Here is a 24,278-nt window from a genome sequence, read left to right on the forward strand (position 1 = left end):
AATTTTTAGTTAATACTATCGAAAAACAATAACTCTTCTAGTTTGACCACCCATTTACAGTAATTTATAAATATATTGAGATTTCACAGCCGTGGGAACAGGATAAACAAGCAAATTCGTAGAATTGATATCCCCCGCAACATATTCTTTGTTTGAGGATGGGTGCAAATCGGACACAAAAGTGCCTATAGTAAAAAGCATTTTTTCAAGATACAACGGGCAATAACTCTGGTTTTAACAGATGGTCTACAATGCCATTTGAAGTGAATCATTCTCTTATGCATATATATACTCATAAATAAGAAGTTTCAATGAAAAACGCCAAAGCACTTCCAAGATATGGCTCTGGACACAAAAGTGACGGACAGACGGACAGCCAGACGGACAGCAGGACAACGCCAAAACAATATCCCTCCTCCTCTGGCTGGGGATATATATACTCATACCAAGTTTCAATTTAATCTGCCAAAGCACTTCCAAGATTTGGCTTTGGACACAGAAGTGCCTATAGTAAAAAGCATTTTTTTAAGATACAAAGGGCCATAACTCTGTTTTTAACAGATGGTGTACAATGCCATTTGGTGTGCATCATCCTCTTATGCATATATATACTCAAACGAAGTTTCAATGAAATCCGCCAAAGCACTTTCAAGATATGGCTCCGGACACAAAAGTGCCGGACGGACGGACGGCCGGACGGACAACGCCAAAACAATATCCCTCCGCCTCTGGCGGGGGATAAATAGTATGAGGGCCATTCGATTTTGTTCTCTAAATTAAATTATAGATTGCTAACATAGGTATCACTTAACAGGGGTGGCGAAATCAAATGTCCGAGTTGCCCAAGTCGTACATTTGCTTGTCTGGGCAACTGATTTTTTTCAATTAAGTTGTCCGTGGACAACAAGTTTGTTAAAAGTCGGGTCCAGGTATACAAAAAAAAAACACTGTATTAAAGCCGTAATTAAGTTTTACAAAACCGGATGTTGACATTCGATTACATTGTCAGTACTATTTGCGGAGCAATCAAGCTAAAAAAGGGCACTCTCCTGCGCAGTGATCTCCCTTATTCTATAAGAGACCAGGATCATGCCGCATTTTAAACATTCGGCCTGACTGTTAGACAGTGTACAGACTGGTTTCTTTATTTTTACAATCAGACAGAAATAAAAAGTATCAAAGTAAGATAATCAAAACACGGTCTACCTTGTTCTTTAAGACGACTTTAATGGTAAAAATGGAACATTTAGTTTTTTAAAATCTTCAACAACGGAGCAGAAACCCGAAGCTTTGAGCAGTCCACCTCCCAAAAAAACTAAGAAAGATTATGATAAAAAATATGATCAAACTATACGCACCAGAACTTTTCAAGAAACTTGGCTCACAGATTTTCAATGGTTACCAGTTGATGATAATCAAATTGCTACCTGTAGCGGCGCAGAGCCCCAGTCTGATATCGTGGGCTTAGCGCAAAACGGTTGTAACTCGATTTTTTGAAATTTTACAGGAGAGACAAAAAACTTCCCAATTCTTTTAAAAATTTCTTGCTGGATTTTATTAAAAAAGCATATATTTGGTTAGTTCCAAGCAGTGTTAAAAGACTCATTTCCAATCTGTAGAATAATTATGGAAAGAGATATTTGAACACGTTCAAGTTACAACCATTTTCCACCTGAAATTTTGGAAAATTTTATTTATTATTTTTATGCAATAGGGAAGTAACTCAAGTTACAACTGTTTTCCATTTTTAATTTGGGCAGATTTTAATATTTATTTGTGTGTTAAATGGAAGTATCTCATCATATACTCTTTATTCTTCATCATTAGTAAAAGAAAGCAAAAACTTATTAGTTACCATAAACTTTCAACAATCATAAAACACTTTTTTGAACAAATACAATCATTTTAGTATGGTGTATAAAATGTACTCATAATTATTCCACACATTATTGATATACGTTTTTTTTATAATATAATTTGTTGTTTACTTTAGTAAATTGAATTAAATGAGATCTTTAAACGATTTTTTTAATCATCTAAAACTATTCTAGAGATCTACATGATCAGCTAAGATTCAAACTTTGAGGTATTTATTTTATCCTTTATTATACATTACCGAAAAAGTTTGTGATTTTATACTGCAGTCTCGACAAATGCAATTAAAGAAGCGAAAAATAATATTTCCAGTATTAAAAGATTTTTACTCAAGCCAACTTAATTAATTAATTAACTTATTTCCTTCCGTTCATGTACATAATTTTTCTATAATGCTTATATATAATACTATAATTAATTATAAAGAATATAATTATTTTTTCACGGTTCATTCACTTGATTTTTTAATGAATAAAAAGGAATTTAACACTATGTTGAACATAGGTAAATTAATAAAATTAACAATAAAGAAAGTTCTAGAACAAGTTAATTTTTTTCAAAAAGGTAGAATTGAGATTTGGAAAATAGAATTAAGACTTCTAAGTATGTACTTGTATTCAAATATATTTTAGCATCACAATAATTCCCTTGTTACTTTGTTCAATTTGGTCTGCAGTTATTTAACATAAAAGAATTAATAGCTAAAGATTTGATACCATAAACGCTTTAACTGGGTATAACAGCAAAAGTAAGATCATTCATCAACATGACTTGTCAGACTGTTACAATTATACCACTATGTGGCATATCAGACTGTGACAATGGCACCGGTATGTATTATGTTAGACTGTGACAATGGTACCGGTATGTATTATGTTTGACTGTGACAATGGTACTAATATTAAGCATGGCAGACTGTGACAATTATATCAGTACATAGAATGTGAGACTAAGACAATGGTATCAGTACATAGCATCTGAGACTGTGACAATGGTACTGGTACGAAGCATCTGAGACTGTGACAATGGTACCACTATATAGCTTGTCAGACTGTGAAAATTATACAGTAGGTAGCATCATTGCTGCATGTGAGACTGTAACAAAGGTACCACTATGTAGCGTGTCAGACTGTTACAATTATACCAGTACATAGCATGCTAGACTGTGACAATGTAACCAGTATGTAGCATGTCAGACTGTAACAATGGTACCATTACATAACATCTGCGACTGTGACAATGATACCAGTATGTGGCATGTCAAACTGTGACAATAGTACCAGTACATAGCATGTCAGACTGTGACAATGGTACCAGTATGTATTATGTTAGACTGTGACAATGGTACCAATATGTAGCATGTCAGCCTGTGACAATTTAACCAGTACGTAGCATGTGAGACTGAGACAATGGTACCAGTACGTAGCATCTGAGACTATGACAATCGTACCACTATGTAGCTTGTCAGACTGTGAGATTATACCAGTGGGTAGCATTTGAGACTGTGACAATGGTACCACTCTTTAGCTTGTCAGACTGTGAGATTATACCAGTGAGTAGCATTTGAGACTGTGAAAATGGTAACACTACGTAGCCTGTCAGACTGTTACAATTATACTAGTACATAGCATGCTAGACTGTGACAATGGTACCAGTATGTAGCATGTCAGACTGTTACAATGGTACCAGTATGAGTCATATGCAACTGTGACAATGGAACCAGTATCTAGCATGTCGGACTTTGACAATGGTACCCAGGACTACGTGGCTTGTCAGACTGTGAAAATTTTACCAGTGGCTAGCATGTTAGACTGTGACAATGGTACAACTATGTAGCTTGTCAGACTGTTACAATTATACCAGTATATGACATGCTAAACTGTGACAATAGTACCAGTATGTAGCATGTGAGACTGTTACAATGGTACCAGAACGTAGCATCTGCGACTGTGACAAAAGTACCAGTATGTAGCATGTCAGACTTTGACAATGGTACCAGTATGTAGCTTGTCATACTGTGACAATTATATCCGTATGTTGCATGTGAGACTGTGACAAATTGGTACCATTATGTAGCAAATCAGACTGTCATAATTATACCAGTATGGAGCATGTGCAGCTGTGGCAATCATACCACTATGTAGCTTGTCAGACTGTGAAAACTATACCAGTGGCTAGCATGTGAGACTGTGACAATGGTATCACTACGTAGCTTGTCAGACTGTTACAATAATACCAGTACATAGGCTTTTAGCATGCTTGACTGTGACAATGTAACCAGTATGTTACATGTCAGACTGTTACAAGGGTACCAGTTCGTAGCATCTGCAACTGTGACAATGGTACCAGTATGTAGCATGTCAGACTGTGACAATGGTACCAGTATGTAGCATTTCAGACTGTTATAATTATACCAGTATGGAGCATGTGCGACTGTGGCAATCGTACCACTAGGTAGCTTGTCTGACTGTGAAAATTATACCAGTGGCTAGCATGTGAGACTGTGACAATGGTATCACTACGTAGCTTGTCAGACTGTTACAATTATACCAGTACATGGCATGCTAGACTGTGACAATAGTACCAGTATGTAGCATGTGAGACTGTTACAATGGTACCAGAACGTAGCATCTGCGACTGTGACAATGGTACCAGTGCGTAGCATGTCAGACTGTGACAATGGTACCAGTAAGAAGCTTGTCATACAGTGACAATTATACCGGTATGTAGCATGTGAGACTGTGACAATGGTACCATGCAGTGTGTAGCATCTGAGACCATGACAAAGGTACCAGTACATAGCATGTCAGACTGTTACAATTATACCTGTACGTAGTGTCAGATGGGGACAATGGTTCCAGTATATAGAATGTCAGACTAAGACAATTGTACCAGTACATAGCATGTCAGACTGAGACAATAATACCAGTACGTAGCAATTTAGACTGAGACAATGGTACCAGTGTGTAGCATGTCAGACTGAGACAATTATAATAATGATGCTCAAAAGGTAGGAAAAAGATCAATCGCATTTTGTTCTAGTTTCTGTCTTATCATTTCTCTTATATCACAATTATATTTGAATATTTTGTATTTGACTTCAGATCAAAGGATTAAAGTTCATTATTTTTTAAATTAAAATAAGCTGATAAGATAAACTTGTTTTGACTTTAACTCTGTTGAATTATAATAATTACAATACAAATACTAAATGATTTAGGAAAGATGTAAAGGTAATTATGTATGTTCTTGAGAATTAAAAAAAAATTAAAACAACCTTTCGAATGTCAAGGCCCACATGGCAAGCAAATCAAACAGTGATGTCATAATTATGATGTCATAAACTAAAGATGTAAAGATTAGTTACTTCCCTTCTAACATTGTACACTTTGTAATGTTTTGTGCTCAAAGGTTGTAACTTGAGATACAACTGTTTTGCATACAAAAATTATCCAAAATTAAATACAACCATAAGCCAAATACATGTTTTCAGGGATAAATTTTCAGAATATAATCTTATTATCTATTTAGGATGTGTAAAGTAAAATAACAACTTGAAAAATGAAAAAATATGATTTTTGGTAAAAATGTGAGTTACAACCGTTTTGCACTAAGCCCACGATATGGTCAACATATTGGACTAGTTTAATTTGTTAAGATCACGATGTACTTATGTTCAACACATGTTTTAATAACACTAGCTTTGCAAGATTAAAAGTTTTAGAAAGTCTTTATATTGTTTATAATATACTGCTATAATGAATATACTATTGAAATACAACTATAAACAAAACTAGCAAATCATACTCATTTTGGTATATTCCACATTGTTTTACATTAATCAATAAATGCGTTTATAATTTATATAAACATTAACGGACAAGTGTAGTTCAGTAACGGACAAGTTAAATTTCCTAAATGGTTGTCCGTGGACTAGTATAGTTTTTTGAGATTTCGCCACCCCTGCTTAACATTTATTTTTAATTTACATGTACATGTACACTATCGTCTTAATAACCACTTTTTAATCCTATTGTTTGTTATTCCATATTTGTTCTAATTAAATATTTATCAATACCTACAGACTGGGAGCAGACTTAAGTTTAACCATAATCCTTGAAAACTGGGCTTAATGAATGTTTATAGCATAGTCCCACATTAGCCTGTGCAGTCCCCACAGGCTTACCGGAGACAAAACTTTCCACAAAGACTTGATTTTAATTTAGAAGAAATTCTCTTCAAAGCCAAAGTTTCATCCCTGGTTAGTATGTGTGCACACTGCACAGGCTAATCGGTTGATGGCACTAACATGCATTAAGCACCCTTTACGCACCTAAACACCCACACAGGCTAATAGGGGACAACACTTTCGGCTAGACTGACATTTTCTTTAAGAAGAGACTTAACCTATAAACAAAAAATTGCATGAATGCCGAAAGTGTCATCCATGATTTTTCTGTACTGACTTCCCAGGCTACTGTGGGACGACACTTTACACACATGCATTTAGTCCCATTATCCCAGAGGGAGGCACATATGTTTCTTGACAAAACACTCAACAACAGACTGTAAGCAGACTTAACTTAAGTTTGTGGAATGAGGCCGGAGTCCTTATAATAGGGAAAATTCTTGGTGTTTTGACCACAAATTCGGACATTGTGTTGTTTGTTTTTTTATTACAAATACTATACAATCCAGAATAAGCGTTTTCAATATTGCATTTAATAAGGTTCAATTATTAGAGTTGGGTAGAGAGATAAACTTGGTATTGTGATAAATTTCTTTTACTTTACCTTCAATTGGGAATTTTAGGCAGTTGTTTGGGAAAAATACATAGTTCCTGCAAACAGGCTCTATACGATCAAGGCATTCAAAGCTTTACTAAATATCTCACAACGTTATACAAACTCAAGGCCTGCATGGGGATGACAGAAATTCTTGTGGTGTTATGTTACTGAGGTTTCTGTATTGGTAAGTTGGAAAGCAACAAGCTGAAGAATGTTTTGATTTATTGATCCTCAAGTAAATGAAGTCGTGCTGTAAACACGATACATAAAAGAAAAGACCCAATTTTAACTTCTATGAAATCATATTTTTGTCCACTTCATATTTAGCATTTTTAATACAGAGGTAACACTGTAAAACCATTATTTCATCTCCTAATTACTTAATGATTACAACTGTCTAACCATATAAAGCAGCACCACCGGCAACAATAAGTAGATGGGTAACATCAGTGTTTAAAGCTGCTGGTCTTGGGAACACATTTAAACCTCACAGTACAAGGGCAGCTTCAACATCAAAAGCTAATCATTTAGGTGTTTCATTGCAAACTATCTTAGACACGGCCGGCTGGTCAAATGCAAAAACATTTGCTAAATATTATTCAAAAGAAGTTCACAATGAAAATCATTCTCTGGTTTTTCAATCAGCTATTTTATGTGGAAAATAAAAAGTGTACATATTCTATCATGAATTCTTGTTTATCTCTTTATTCCTGCACAAATTTGCAAAAATTCTCTAAAATCTCGTGTGGGGCTCATTAAGTGGTTATGCAGGAGATGAAATTGAATAATTAACCGAGACTTACCTTCGTAGATGGGAAGGTGAAGGTTGATTGTCATGTCATCTACTGCAAACCCCTTAAGAGCTCAACACGCCCTACCCAATCCCACCCATTCCATCTTTTCTACAAATTTGTTAAACAAAGTATTCCTTAATGAATACTTTGCTAACTCTAAAGCCTGATATTCTTGGCTGCGGAAGCTGCGTCATCTCTCGTGTAGAGCTCTTAAGGGGTTTGCAGTAGATGAAATTACAATCAACCTTCACCTTCCCATCTACGAAGGTAAGTCTCGGTTAATTATTCGTTTGAGGCTATTTTTTGTTGATTTTAAGGTTTTACCAATCCACAAATTTATCACAAACACACGGGAAATAAACTGACACAAATTCCTCATTTATTTTTCCAAACTGAGTAATCCACACATTAACTTTTTATATGTCCATGAAATACTATTGTAATCACCAAAAGTTCATGAGGAGGAATATCAATGATTTTGCAATATACAAACAATTTAAGAGGATATTTTACCTTATGTAAATTCATTCTGTTCTTTACCACCTCATCTTTTTGCATTCTTAATAAACAGTAAAACAGACCCATAACCGAAGCATTTTATTTGTTTTTAAATAAGTGCCTTATTATAATTACAGTGCTTTCAACAGGAATTTTTTCAGACGCCCTGGGGCCATTGGGGGAGGGGGGGGGACAAGATTTAACAAAAAATGTTTTAAACCTTTCCCGCATAGATATGCATAATCGCGCCACGATTGATTCCATAATACATCCGTATGAAACCATACTTTTTATCTATTACTGCCAACCTGCTACTTTTACCGTTGCTACTCATTACCCTATAATTCCGTATATTCCATTATTAAAAGGACATTCTGATAAATATTTAAGATAAAAGTGCTCAAAATTTCCAAGAAACGCAAACATTCACCATTTGTTGTCAAATTTTGGCATATCTGTTACTGTGTAAAGATGTGATAAAAACGTCCAATCAGGGCGTTTTTTTCCACTTAAAACACGTAAATCGCCTGACGTGATGTTCCCGTTTTTATGCATTAAAATTATTATATCTCAATCATATTTCAATAAGATCTAACAAAGTAGATAACTATCATAAAATGATTTTATTCGTATAATTCGATATACTGTGAAACCATTATTAATTGTCAGGCATTAATTTTCATAAATTTCGTCAGTCGACCGATCAGTGAATTTATGATCCTAACGAACAATCATGCTCTATGTTTGAACAAAAACAAACACTAAGTTGAACAATATTTTAAAACTTTACCGTAGACATGAGGCATTAAATTCCAACATAATCCATGCACACATTCACTGCTGTTTCGTAATCAAGATTAATCTGGTTTTGACACAAAGGGATGTAGATTACACAAGGTACTTCACTGACACGTTACACTTCTTTTTTTTAAACACATGTGCAGTACAGCTGTATCGAATGTGTTGACTTCGTTTATGTAGAATGGTAATGAATTAGCGCTAATTGTTTATAAATTTATTACCCATTAGGTGCATTGTGTTTTTCAGGGGTGTTGCTTATTAGCCATCACGCAGCGAATGCCGATGAAAGACAATAAACCAAATGAAAAGATGATGATGTGTGATCAACATGCGTATTTATCACTAATTGGCAATTGGCTTCGTTGTTACAAACACTCGTTAACGGTTATTCGATCCAACTTGTCCGCTTATCATAACAATGAACGTGTGAATGGCATACATTAAGAGGGTCCATTACTGTCCCTTGATAACAAAAGACTAGTTAATTGGCATGTGACAAACAGGCCCCACCTCCTGCAGTGATTCTCAAGTGTGTTCCCGCATTCGTACCACGATTTTTCGCAACTGCCACTGATCGCGAATATGTATAACACACAAATCGGATATTGACTGACGCATTTTTTTTAAATTCAAAATCAGAAATCGGCGAATTTAAGTGCTGACGAAATCGTCATTTTTATAAAAATGACGAAATTTTGTGCTGTCGAAAATAAATGGTTTCACAGTATTAGAAAGAATGATATTAAATTAGTTTTTCCCAAATCAATTGACTTTTCACAGGAAAATATTCCAAAACCACAATGGCATTTTTCCCCAAAATGACAAAGAAAAGGTCTTACAAAGGGTCTATGTTACCTTCTGAGTATTCAGTTTATTCTTGTCCAACACATCCTCAGCATCGTTGTCCTGACTCAGCAGCCACTGTAGCAGCAGAAAAGCTCGATGTATTTCTTGTATGCATATTTAGGACTCAAACAAATTTATAAACAAGAGCAGAGCATAACAGGTGCCACGCTACGCTGCGAAAGCTTGTCAGATTATTTTTTTTAAGAGGTCACAGTGACCTTGACCTTTGACCTAGTGACCCAAAATGGGTGTGGCGTGTAGAAGTCATCTAGGTGCAGCTACATATGAAGTTTCAAAGTTGTAGGTGGAAGCACTTTGATTTTAGAGCCTATGTTAAAGTTTGATATTAAAGGTTACAGTGACCTTGACCTTTGACCTAGTGACCCAAAAATGGGTGTGGCGTGTAAAACTCATCAAGGTGCATCTACATATGAAGTTTCAAAGTTGTAGGTGGAAGCACTTTGAGGAAATGTTAAGCATGTTGTTTAAGTTTTATATTACAGATTGCAGTGACCTTGACCTTTGACCTAGTGACCCAAAAATGGGTGTGGCATGTAGAACTCATCAAGGTGCAACCACATATTAAGTTTCAAAGTTGTAGGTGGAAGCACTTTGATTTTAGAGCCTATGCTAAAGTTTGATATAAGAGGTCACAGTGACCTTGACCTTTGACCTAGTGACCCCAAAAATGGGTGTGGCGTGTATAACTCATCAAGGTGCATCTTCATATGAAGTTTCAAAGTTGAAGGTGGAAGCACTTTGATTTTAGAGCCAATGTTAAGGTTTTAGCACGACGCCTACGTTGGACGGCGGACGAGCTGGATATGACAATAGCTCGGGTTTTCTCCGAAAACAGCCTCACTAAAAATGTAACTAACACACACACGTTTATATAAATGTAATGAAAATCAATAACAAATGTTCAACAGCATAAAGCATGGAAAATTAATAAATCTCACATCAAGTCAGTGTTACAATATCAATATATACTCCTTCAAAGATTACTTAAACAATTTAATATTTTATACAAAAAGTATTCATCCATATACATTTCTTACATGGCATGGTGTTTATAGAAATGAAAGTCTAAAAATCGCCTCAGTTGCTATGTACATGTGCATCTATGTACAAATATTGAATTTTCAGTTGAAATGCTTTGTTTTTTTCATGCGAAGTTTACAAGAACTAAATTTAAGGACCATAATTACACAAATGTTATGCCAACAATACATAATATACATTAGATCTAATGTTATAACAAAAACCCTCACATTGTATAATCAGATAACAATATGTGTACATAAATTATTTGTATCTTTAACTGCCCACTTAATGTTGTATTGTAACATCACACACTACTATATATGTTTGTATGCTAAACAATACATTGTAATTGAAATACTAATCACTAATTACAACAACTAATGCTTACATGTACACACTATTCCACTCTGGACACCAGAATGCTGTCGTCCCCCCACTGTCCCACAATGATGGAGGATGTTGTGCTGCTGTAGCAGACTGACCATGGCCACATCACTCCATCCATCTCCCCTGTATACAGAGTGGCAAGCTTCCTACTCCCCTCCCTGTCCACCTGTAGTACAGTGGAGGACAAGCCTCCACAGACCAGCACCTGGCCTGCAGGGGTCACATGTAGACCATATGGGCCACGTAGTGCTGGGTCTGTGTATGTAGCCAGGAGTGTACCATCCCTGGCCAGGGTGTGAAGCTTGTTCTGGTACCTGTTGGTGATGTACAGCCTGTCTCCTGTGGGACTCACAGCACACTTGTATACTACAAAACAGAGTAACATCAAGATATTGAATTACTGTCAATGTTAAATAATCTTATTAAACATACTGCAGTGATATTGTATTACATATGTGTTGGTTGTTATAAATAGACAATAAACATATGAACATATGCATACATTTGAAATATTTAATAGTTATGTGTGGCAATAAATTTCGGAGTTATTGTGTAAAAGTGATATGTTGAAATGCGACTGGTGAGGTAGAAATGAAGTGTAACGTACGATTGCAAAGATGGAAACAATTACACAGATGAAAATCATTACACGGTTCAACATTCATGTGCATATGAATGTTACTATATGCAGCAATAATAGATTTCCAACTCTTGTACACATGTGATAACAATGTACTGACATACATGAAACTTACACAAGCCGACATACTTCATACATGTGCTGTGTTAAGACTTTAGTTACGTATGCAAAGTGTTTATAACAAGAACAATAATTTTTCAAACGAACAAAATATTGAGGCTTTTCTATCAACAAAAGCAAGATGTTAAAATGAATAATAATAATTACATACATACAATGTACATTTGAAAACTTCTTAATATCCGTCTTCAGCAATTTAAAGTGTATCCATTTTATATGATCATAATTTATTTTTATTTACAAAACATATTGCATATGAACAGTAATTTGACAACCACAAAACTGAATGATAGGTCAGAAAGTGTGTCTTTGCCAGAAACTCAGTTTCTATTTATAGACATGTCATGTAGTGACAGTCAAAATACTGCATTACTCATATATATAAATCAATAACAGAGAACAACTTTCTTGCTGTTATTATAATTCATTGACACAAACACATTTTACAAATATTAAGTTTAACAATAATTTGTAATACATATTCCTGATGATATCAGGATGAAACCACCATGATTCTTACCTGTATCAGAAGCTGACCTATCTTTATACAGTCTGCAGACCAGTGTCCCACTCAGTGCGTACTTGTACAGGGCAGTTTTAGAGCAGATGAACAAGTCTCCATGGTGATGGGCAATGCCTCTACAGATATGTTGTAACTGAAGCCTCCTGTCAGGAACTAGCTTGCTCTGGGTGACAGTGATAAACTGGACCTCATGATCACCCAAAGCCACTGCAGCCTCACTGGGTGTGATAAGACACATGTCCAATGGCTTGGCTTTCACACCCCAGTGACTCACCACCTGGTACTGCTGGTTCAGCAGCTTGACTGTGTCATTCTTACAGTCTGCAACCAAGACTTGCCCATCTGGGAGAGCACATACCGCATTGATGTTGCATGTATGTGAATCCCTAAAATTTATTCTCACTTTGTACTTAGACACCCCTTTAACAGAGAACAACTCGTCTGAAAAGTTCTCATTCATATATATCTCACACTGTTGTATTTTGTCCAGACATTTGTAATGGGCTATTAAGGAGAGTTCTGGTTGATACTTCACTTTCTGCATGGCTTCATTGAGTCGTAACAATTCACCATGATGTCTGATGCATGTTTTGATCACACTGATGAGAGGAGCTTGTTTGAGTGTCAGCTCTTTTTTCTGTTCTTTAATAGAGCTATTTTCAAATTCTGTTAATAATAAATTTACTTTCTGACGAATTTTATCTACTGTATATTCCACATTTTCATATGCTTCATTTGTGGAGGTGTCGTCACATTGGAATAAGAAAGATTGTATATTTAGTCGCATTGTCGTCACCTTATTTCGCTCAAATTCAGCATAGGAGCCTTGCATAGATCTCCTGCTATCCTCTCTATACTTCTGGAGCTTCTTTAATCTTGAAAATGTATTTAAAACTCTGACTGACAATTTCTTTAAATCTGATGACTGCCTTTTGACTTCAGAAAGAACTTTCAATTGAATGCACTGACTGAAAGAAAAAACACAATTTCTATAATAAAATCTTCCTAACAATTAAGATAATTTTAATACTTTTTAATAAACCACATGCTCATAGATATTCATACATTAATATATAAAACAAGAGGGCCATGATGGCCCTGAATCGCTCACCTGACTCATTAAGATCAGATGAAAACTATGACCTCTATTGTCTACACAATGTTTTTCTATGATTTGACCTAGTGACCTAGTTCCTGACTCTAGATGACCCAAATACAATCCCAATCCAGATTTCATCAAGAAAAACATTCTGACCACAGTTCATAAATATTGGATGAAAACTGTGACCTCTATTGTCAACACAAGGTTTTTCTATTTATTTGACCTAGATTTTTACCCCAGATGACCCAAATACAATCCCACCCAGATTTCATCAAGAATTCTGACCAACTTTCATAAAGGTTGGATGAAAACTGTGATCTCTAATGTCTACACAAGGTTTTTCTATTATTTGACCTAGTGACCTAGTTTTTGACCCCAGATGACCCAAATAAAATCCCAACCCAGATTTCATCAAGATAAACATTCTGACCAAATTTCATAAAGATTGGATGAAAACTGTGACCTCTATTGTCTACAGAAGGTTGTTCTATTATTTGACCTAGTGACCTTGTTTTTGACCCCAGATGACCCAAATACAATCCCAAACCAGAGTTCATCAAGATAAACATTTTGTCCAAATTTCATCAAGATTGGATGCAAACTGTGACCTCTACTGTCTACACAAACAAATTGTTGACGGACGGACGCACGGACACACGCAGGCACGCACAACAGACGCCGGACATCACACAATCACATAAGCTCACCGTGTCACTTCATGACAGGTTCCCTAAAAATATGTGTCGCAGATAAACATGAACAGTTGTGGTTAAAATCCCATAGAAACAAGGGCTGTTTGTAAAACATGCATGCCCCCCTATATGGGCTATAAGTTGTAGTTGCAGCCATTGTGTGAATACGTTTTTTGTCACTGTGAATGGTGGTGGTGGTGGTGGTGGTGGTGGGTGGCTGTCAGTAGTAGTAGTAGTAGTAGTAGTAGTAGTAGTAGTAGTAGTAGTAGTAGTAATAGTACGTTGTAGTAGTAGTAGTAGTAGTAGTAGTAGTAGTAGTAGTAGTAGTAGTAGTAGAAGTAGTAGTAGTAGTCGTAGTAGAAGTAGTATAGAAGTAGTAGTAGTAGTAGTAGTAGTAGTAGTAGAAGTAGTGGTAGTAGTAGTAGTAGTTAGTAGTAGTGGTAAAAGTAGTAGTAGTAGTGGCAGTAGTAGTAGAAGTAGTAATAGAAGACACTGGTGGTGGTGGTGCGTGGTGGTGGTGGTGGTGGTGGTGGTGGTAGTACTAGTCGTAGTAGTACTAGTAGTAGTAGTAGTAGTAGTAGTAGTAGTAGTAGTAGTATTGTCGTAGTAGTAGTTAGTAGTAGTAGTAGTAGTAGTAGTAGTAGTAGTAGTAGTGTAGTAGTAGTAGAAGTAGTAGTAGTAGTAGTAGTAGTAGTAGTAGTAGTAGTAGTAGTAGTAGTAGTAGTAGTAGTAGTAGTAGTAGTAGTAGTAGCAGTAGCAGTAGCAGTAGCAGTAGCAGCATTACAAGACCAATACTTAAGAATGATCAAATGGGAAAAGGTAACATAGCACCGGCAGTAAATATGGGGCTCATTTACAGGTCAGATTTGGAATCTCTGCTGTAAAATGAGATTTTGAATGAATTAAAGGGAGGCAAATCTGTAATAAAAAGAACATGCAGAAACCGTAGTTGTTTCCCTTGTTTTAACCATGCTAAATCCTTACAAGTTTGGAAAGAATTGGATGAAAAATTTGGACTTTATTGCATAAACACCATTTTCTCAATTCAAGGGGAGGTAATTCTGTACTTCATGGACCAATAATGCTCATTTTTTGTAGGGTTCGTGTCCTCATTGATATAAAGACACTGTGCAAATTTGGAAAGGATCGGACAAAAAATGTGGAAGATTTTTGAAAGTTTTCACAAAATAGGCAAAAATGAATAAACATGCAAAGTTCAACGAGCTCCTGCGGCCATGTTTTTTGACGAATCAAATTTCTTTGAACAACTTTTTCAGGGGAGCCCTCAAAGGTCATCCTTGTGAAATTTTTTGAAAATCTGATGAGCGGTTTCTGACAAGAAGATTTTTTAAGGTTTTTACCATATATGGTCATGGCGGCCATCTTGGTTATGTGATCAAATTTTTTTTAACAATTCTTTTGTCCCATGACCTAGGGATGCTCCACATGAAATTTAGTTGAAATTGGCTCAATGGTTTAGTAGAAGAAGATGTTTACAAATTGTTTACAGACGGACGGACGGACGCCTGACGCTGAGTGATCACAATAGCTCACCTCGAGCTATCGCTCAGGTGAGCTAAAAACTGCTATATATAGATAAACTGGTAAACACAAGTGTAATGATCAAATCAATTAAATTTCTATGAAGAGTTGCTTACTTTAATATGCCTTTCAAAACTTTTTTCTGTAAAGGTAGGACATTGCTTATCTTGATTTTAATGTACAAAATTGGTTTTCTGTGTTCCGATCTGTATTCTCATTATGCTTGGAATTTCTGGTGATATATCCATTAAGCCAATGCACATGTGAAGTATCAAGCCAATCAGTCAATTTGTTGACGAGTAATTGATCTGAAACGATTTTCAAACTTAGTGTGAAAGAGACCTTGACCTTTGACCCCAATTTCAATAAGGGTCATCTACTGTCCAAGGCCAATGCACATGTGAAGTATCAAGCCAAGTGTTTAATTTGTTGACGAGTAACGGATTGGAAATGATTTTAACACTTAGTGTGAAAGTGACATTGACCTTTGACCTAGTAACCTTAATTTCCATAGGGGTCATGTACTGTCCAAGGTCAATGCACATGTGAAGTATCAAGCCAATCGGTCAATTTGTTGACAAGTTTAATTGTTTCGAAACAGTTTTCACACTTAGTGTGATAGTGACCTTGACCTCTGACCCAATTTAAATTGGGGTCATCTTCTGACCAAGGCCAATGCACATGTGAAGTATCAAGCCAATCCGTCAATTGGTTGACGAGTTATTGATTGGAAGTGATTTTCACACTTAGGTGAAAGTGAATTTGACCTAGTGACCTCAATTTTAAAAGGGGTCATCTACTGTCCATTGCCAATACACATGTGAAGTATTAAGCCAATCGATCAATTTGTTGACAAGGTATTGATCGGAAACGACTTAGTGTGATAGTGACCTTGACCTTTGACCTAGTGACCTCAATTTCAATAGGTGTCATCAACTGTCCAAGGCAAATGCACATGTTAAGTATCAAGCCAATCGGTCCATTTGTTGACAAGTTTTATTGATCAGAAACGATTTTCACACTAAGTGTGATAGTGACCTTGACCTTTGACCTAGTGACCCCAATTTCAATCGGGGTCATCTATTGTCTTAGGCAAATGCACATGTGAAGTATCAAGCCAATCTGTCAATTGGTTGACGAGTTATTTATCAGAAACGATTTTCACACTTAGTGTGATAGTGACCTTGACCTTGGACCTAGTGACCCCAATTTCATTGGGGGTCATCTAATTCTAAGGCCAATGCACATGTGAAGTATCAAGTCAATTAGCAATTCGTTGACGAGTTATTGATTGGAAATGATTTTCACACTTAGTGTAAAATAGAACTTGACCTTTGACCTACTGACCTCAATTTCAATAGGGGTCATCTATTGTCCAAGGCCAATGCACATGTTCATTATCAAGCCAATTCGTCAATTCCTTTATGAGATATTGATCGGATACCACTTAGTGTGATAGTGACCTTGATCTTTGACCTAGTGACCTCAATTTCAAGAGGGGTCATCTACTGTTCAAGACCAATACACATGTGAAGTATCAAGCCAATCGTACAATTCGTTGACGAGTTATTGATCAGAAACAATATTCACATTTAATTTGATATTGACCTTGACTTTTGATCTAGTGTCCCCAAAACAAACAGGTTTACCGAAATTCAGACTGGTCTACCTACAGACAGACCGACCGACAGAGTGATGGTGACCTTGACCTTCAATCTAGTAACCCCAATGTCATTAAATTCATCTTCCAACCAAGGCCAATTCACATGTGAAGTATAAGCAAATTGGTTAATTCGTTGACGCGTTATGGATCGGAAACAAACTGGTCTACCGACAGCTCTACCAACAGACAGACCAACCAACATCCTGCAAAACAATACATCCCTTCTTCTTCGAAGAGGGGCGCAAAAACTGCGTGTCATTAATATTGAACATGTTTGATCTTTTCCCTGTTAGTGTTAAGTTACTATTTAAACAACAAGATATGTGTTTGTAAGAAACAATATGTCCCCTTTTTCGCCGCTTTGAAGCTATATATTTGACCTTTGACCTTGAAGGATGACCTTGACCTTTCACCACTCAAAATGTGCAGCTCTATGAGATACACAAGCATGCCAAATATCAAGTTGCTTTCTTTAATATTGCAAAAGTAATCATTAAATGAGCGATTTTGACACATATATTTGACCTTTGACCTTGAAGGATGACCTTGACCTTTCACCACTAAAAATGTGCAGCTCCATGAGATACACATGCATGCCAAATATCAAGTTGCTATCTTGCAATATTGCAAAAGTTATTGCAAATGTTAAAGTTGGGGCAAACAAACACACAAACTAAAAGACAGGGCAAAAACAATATGTCCCCCACTATAGTGGTGGTGGGGGACATAAAAAGTGAAGGCTTGCACATGTGATGCTTACTCGATCTGGAGGACATTTACAACAGGTCAGGGCTCGAATTACTTATTTTTTTCAACTTGCAACTATTTATGAATATAGTACTCACTGTACACATCCTAAAAAATCTGTTGGGGTAACATCATGCTTTTTGTTTTAAACACAAAACATATAACTATCTTAGATTGGTTGCTATTTTTAAATTATGAAGTTTATCGGATGCGCACACATTGCTCTGTGATGTTTACATTTGTTCAATGGGAATACCCTGTATAACGTCTTCATATCCTGTGTCCCTTCATGCTTTTAACGCGCACCTAGCACTTCCGACAAATGGCGACCGGTTGTGTGTATCCAATTTTTAAACAAAATTTTCTTTCATTCTCGGTCTGAATTTGTGTTTTAATATTTTAGTGCTGGATTAAATTATAAATTATCCAGGATAATCAGGTAATATATGCAAAATGTGATAATCTTACTTTTTACCCAACTCTCAAAAAATTGCGAGTACCTAAATTGTACGCTTGCATTTAAGACGCGTTTTTTTTAATCAACTCACAAATAGCCAGTTTGCAAGTTTTTTAATTCCAGCCCTGCAGGCTAGTAATAAATAGCATAAGGAGTCAGATTAAGTTTCAGTTGTATAAATCTTAAGTTTTACCATTGATCACTAAGACATTGACATTTCAGCTCTGGAGAAAGGTCAGTGTGTTTTGGTTAAAATCTGGGGCCGTTACTCAACCCTTTTCCCAATGTCAACAAGGGATGTGTTTGTTAACAAGAGCACCGCATAACGGGTGCCATGCTCGGCTGCGAAAGCTTGTCAGACTTTTTTTTTTTTAGAGGTCACAGTGACCTTGACCTTTGACCTAGTGACCCAAAATGAGTGTGGCGTGTAGAACTAATCAAGGTGCATCTACATATGAAGTTTCAAAGATGTAGGTGGAAGCACTTTGATTTTAGAGCCAATGTTAAGGTTTTAGCATGAAGCCAGACGGAAGACTACGAGCAGGATATGACAATACCTCGGGGTTTCTCCGAAAACAGCCTCGGTAAAAATTAACTGCAATATGAATCCGCACAACCGCAATTGAAAACATCATATATTTGACAAATAACGAGAACATTTCAAAGCTGGTTACTTCTTTAAATGGCAATGGATCAGAAGAAAACACAACCTTGATCTGAAAGTCATGCAGGTAGACTTACACACCAAAAATTTAATCAGTATCTAAAAGCATTTTGGAAAAAATGCTGGAAAATTGTTATTTTCTAGAAAATGTATTAGTCCTGTGTTTATGTATTTCCAGAAATGAAATGCCAGACTGATGGAAAGATGAGCAGACAGACAGACAGATGGATGGACAAACTGCTATACACAGACTGCGACTGCTATATGCCACTCTACCTGACAAAAAAGTGTATATTTTCCTCAAAGGGCTTCCTCAAATTTCCATATGGAAGGTTTCCAAAGGAAACAACAAAACATTTTTTGTTGTTAACAAATTGCAGAATTCAGTAAATGTCCTAATGCATCTGACTACAGGTTGAACCTGAGTAAATCTAATATTGAAAACGCCTTCTCTTATTTTTCAAGAATTTCTTATTAAAAAATAAAATGCACACATTTCCCAAATTTAGTCAAAAACGAAAGTTTTTTTTCCAATCCAAAAGGCCCTAACCCCATTCCCAAAATGGTAAAACAATCTGCAGGATTAACACAGTGCATACAATTTCCAAATGGTGTACTTTTGTGCAAAAGATTGTATAATTTCTTATTGATGCAAGTTCTTATCAGACTAACTTTATATTATGTCAACCTTTGACCTGTGTCTTTAACAAGTGACCTTAATATTTAAGCTTGGGAATCAATCAAACACGACATACCGTATTCTCCACATGGTAAAGATATGTGGTGCTATATTTTCAAATTCCATGATAAAAGAGAATGTAACAGTCCAGAAAAGCTCAGACAGGTGCAGACAGCATAGTTACACACACTCAACCATTCTTGCAACTACGTCAAACTTTTGGCAAGCATGCTAAAACAAGAGCTGACAGAGGACAGCGCTCTCGACTATTCGAGTGCTTGACAGTATAACGTAAGCCATCATGGAGAGGGGGGGGGGATATAATGTGGGTGTGTGATCATTTAATAGATGATCTTTCAAAAATAAGGAAAACAAAATATATTTTTTTTTTGGGGGGGGGGGGGATTTTGGGGTGGGGCATGGGGGATGGTTTGGGTGGAGTGCATTGTGGTATGTCAGGTAAGTGTTGTTTTGTCAAAGTATGAATCAACTGTGATCATAAATTAAAAAGTTATGGCAATTTAAGCAAAATGTTCAATTATCTAAGTATAAAATGGGCCATAATTCTGTCAAAATGCTTGATACAGTTGTCTGCTCTTGTTTATAGATTGGGGTCATGTTGGTAAAGAAGTATGCAAAATAAAAAAGCAATATGTCAAAGGACATAGGAAATAACTGGGGTGGTAAGCAAACTTTAACATAGATTTATCAATAATATGCATATTCTAAGTATAAAAGGGGCAATAATTCTGTCAAAATGCTTGATACAGTTGTCTGCTCTTGTTTATAGATTGGGGTCATGTTGGTAAAGAAGTATGCAAAATATAAAAGCAATATGTCAAAGAACATAGGAAATAATTGGGGTGGTACGCAAACTTTAACATAGATTTACCAAGAATATGCATATTCTAAGTATAAAAGGGGCAATAATTCTGTCAAAATGCTTGATACAGTTGTCTGCTCTTGTTTATAGATTGGGGTCATGTTGGTTAAGTAGTATGCAAAATATAAAAGCAATATGTCAAAGGACATAGGAAATATTTGGGTAGTAGGAAAACTTTAACATTTGCACGCTAACGCTAATACTAACGCCGGGGTGAGTAGGATAGCTCCACTATATATATTTCATACATAATAGTCGAGCTAATAACATTTTCTACTAATTGTGACTGTTGTCTATGAAACACTTTGCACAGTATTTGAAAAAGTTATGTTAACAAACACCAAATCAAGTGGATCAGTTTCTGAGCAAAAGTTAGTAATTGTACAGACGTCACCAAAACTGTCAGCCCAATTGCCATGATCAACACAGTTTGAGTGGTCCAATATTCATTTAACAAGAATTGGTCCAATCTTCCCATTGCTTTTTTAAAGACAAAATCCTATATGTGATTGTAACTGACAGAAAAATTAATCAAACTGCAGCATTTTACCATAATTAAATCAGCTATAATGCTGTTTGTTCACGTTCATCAATTTTTGTGTGCTCGACATGTTCTTTATAAATACATATAATTGTTACCGTTCAAAGTCACCTGCATGGGTCATACTTGACAACCCCATTTTACTGAAGTCACCTTTATTACATCAATCGAACACAGCTATGGGTTATGAAACCAATAGCACAAGCAGTCAAAGAGGTGGGTGTGTTAACACAAAACTTGCAACTTTAGCCATAAAAGTGTACAACATATGACGACAAGCTTATCCATGCCACATAAACGTATAACAAATAAACATAAACAAACATAAACTTTCCTTTTTTACGATTTATTAAGTCAGATCCTAGTCTTTGAGATTGGTATGAATATAAATTAATTATATAGTCATATATTATTTCAATATATTACATAATGTATTATTGTATGTCAATGCGTGTGAAAATACAGCTAAAATACATTCTTTTATAAGAAGACATGTGATAGAGATAACATGAATATTAAGATATACATTGGATGTGCTAAAGATAACATAAATATTAAGATATACATTGGTCAACCAAGTTTTTACAGGTTGTTGGAACAAGGGTCTAATTTTTTTTGAAAGTCTTTTTGCACAAATCAAGTATGTTTGACAGGTTTTGATTTTGATTGACCTTTCAACAGCCAATAAAACGTTTAAGAAATGTCCTGGCAGCGGGCCCAAACTAATGAAATCTAGTTCAGCATTGGCCATCTTGATAATTTTAGGGATGCAGCATTTCATTTTGAAAGATGTTTACCAACTGTTGAGTGTGAAGCTATAATATATCATTATATCAATGTTGAGCAGATACACACATCAATATATTGCGTGCTTGTCACTGTATATAGGCATAATGTTTATTCTTAGAGGCTATGATCTTATTTTTAACAATAATGTGCAAAAATATATTTGATGATGAGACCACATTAACACCTGGCCAAGAAGAGTCAATGAAGCATGTTTGAATGGCTTCCATTCAACTATACAGGTAATCATGTAACAAAAAACATGTTTAACAAGATGTGTTTGTGAAACGCAATGTCCCCCTATATGACGTTTGACTTTGAAGGATATGACCTTGACCTAGACCCTTCACCACTCAAAATGTGCAGCTCCATGAGATACACATGCATTTCAAATATAAAATTGCTAGCTTCAATATTGCAGAAGTGACATTACATGAGCAATTTTGACCCATATATTTGACCTTGAAGGATGACCTTGACCTTTCACCACTCAAAATGTGCAGCTCCATGAGATACACATGCATGCCAAATATCAAGTTGCTATCTTCAATATTGCAAAAGTATTCATAAAATAAGCGATTTGGGCCACATATATTTGACCTCTGACCTTGAAGGATGACCTTGACCTTTCACCACTCAAAATATGCAGCTCTATGAGATACACATGCATGCCAAATATCAAGTTGCTATCTTCAATATTGCAAAAGTACTCATAAAATGAGCGATTTTGGCCACATATATTTGACCTCTGACTTTGTCGGGATGACCTTGACCTTGACCTTTCACAACTCAAAATGTTCAGCTCCATGAGATACGCATGCATGCCAAATATCAAGTTGCTATCTTGAATATTGAAATACTTCAAGTGTACATTAAATGAGCGATTTTGACCCATATATTTGACCTTTGACCTTGAAGGATGACCTTGACCTTGACCTTTCACCACTCAAAATGTGCAGCTCCATGAGATACATATGCATGCCAAATATTAAGTTGCTATCTTCAATATTGCAAAAGTTATTGCAAATGTTAAAGTTGGCGCAAACCAACCAACAGACCAACCAACCAACAGACAGGGCAAAAACAATATGTCCCCCACTACTATAGTGGGGGACATAAAAATTTAAAATTGATCAATATAATTTATTAAAGTGTTATGCAATTTAAGTGCAATAAAGTGTGCACAAATATTTTTAGCAAAGTGGTTTCATGATTCTGTGTTTGTTGTATTTGTTTGTTTGGGTTTTAAGCCAGTATTTCAGGAATGAAATGTTTTTTAATCAAGCTACTTTTCATACTTTTCATGGATTGGCTGGTAAACCATTAACCAGTGCATATACTTATTTTAATAACTGACTACTGCACTATTTAAGTCAGAGGTACCGGCAAGCGGTTAATCACTGTAGTATAATTTGACATCATGACCACACAAGTTATGAGGCCGGGCGAGTAATGGACCCAAGAATAATCAGACTTGTTGTTGATTACTACAAATGACAAACTGAGCTATCAGGCTGGATTATTGATAATCTAAATATCTATTTAATATGCCCATCCTTAATTTTTCAGTCCAAAATTGGGACATTTTGGTCAAAATTGTTGGGACAATTTTCCTGGTGTTGTGACACTAAAAAACAATATTCCATTTCCGTCCACATACCATTCCCACCACAAATCTAATTCTACCTAATATTGAACATAAAATGTGTCATAAACATAAACATTAATTATTTTCTGAAATTTAAGCTAATTGTGGGACATGTTTCTATTTTTTTATCTCAAAAATGATGTAATTGACGTCCAAATGGAACGTCTGTCACATACATGTACGCTAACATGTTACGGTACTTGATAGGCATGCACTAGACGCTGTTCTTACTTAAACATAAACACGAACAATCGGCATGTAATTGAAATTTTGAATTAATGATACATGTACAAACCATTTTTTGAAAATGGCGGAAACTTTCTTTGAAGGATAACAAACTTTGTATTTAATTAAATATCTTATTAAATTGCTACTTTGCACATGCTTATCGCCACCATGGTTGGAATAATTAACAAAATAATGATTTGTATAAATGGGAGTTATATCACAACAGATGATAGTGTTTTTTAGAAGCCACAATAAGAAACATGTCTCTAAGTAGCAATTAGCTATACCACAGCACTTTGCCACACCATGATTCTTATTAAGAATATTATCA

The 24,278-nt window shown here is 35.7% G+C and overlaps 2 protein-coding genes across 2 annotated transcripts in view; both read right to left on the minus strand.

The window, feature by feature from the left end:
- LOC127864689 (uncharacterized) overlaps nt 1-24,278 on the minus strand; it is a 258,986-nt gene that overhangs the window by 15,399 nt on the left and 219,309 nt on the right. The gene's annotated exons all lie outside the window — the stretch shown is intronic.
- Nucleotides 9,659-24,278, minus strand: part of LOC127864683 (uncharacterized) — a 335,102-nt gene continuing 320,482 nt past the window's right edge. The window contains exon 4 of the mRNA XM_052404559.1: nt 9,659-9,676. The gene's annotated coding sequence lies outside the window, so the exon portion shown is untranslated. The remainder of the gene's footprint in view (nt 9,677-24,278) is intronic.

This window comes from Dreissena polymorpha, chromosome 1 (genome assembly GCF_020536995.1).
Source record: "Dreissena polymorpha isolate Duluth1 chromosome 1, UMN_Dpol_1.0, whole genome shotgun sequence".
Taxonomy (NCBI): Eukaryota; Metazoa; Mollusca; class Bivalvia; order Myida; family Dreissenidae; genus Dreissena; species Dreissena polymorpha.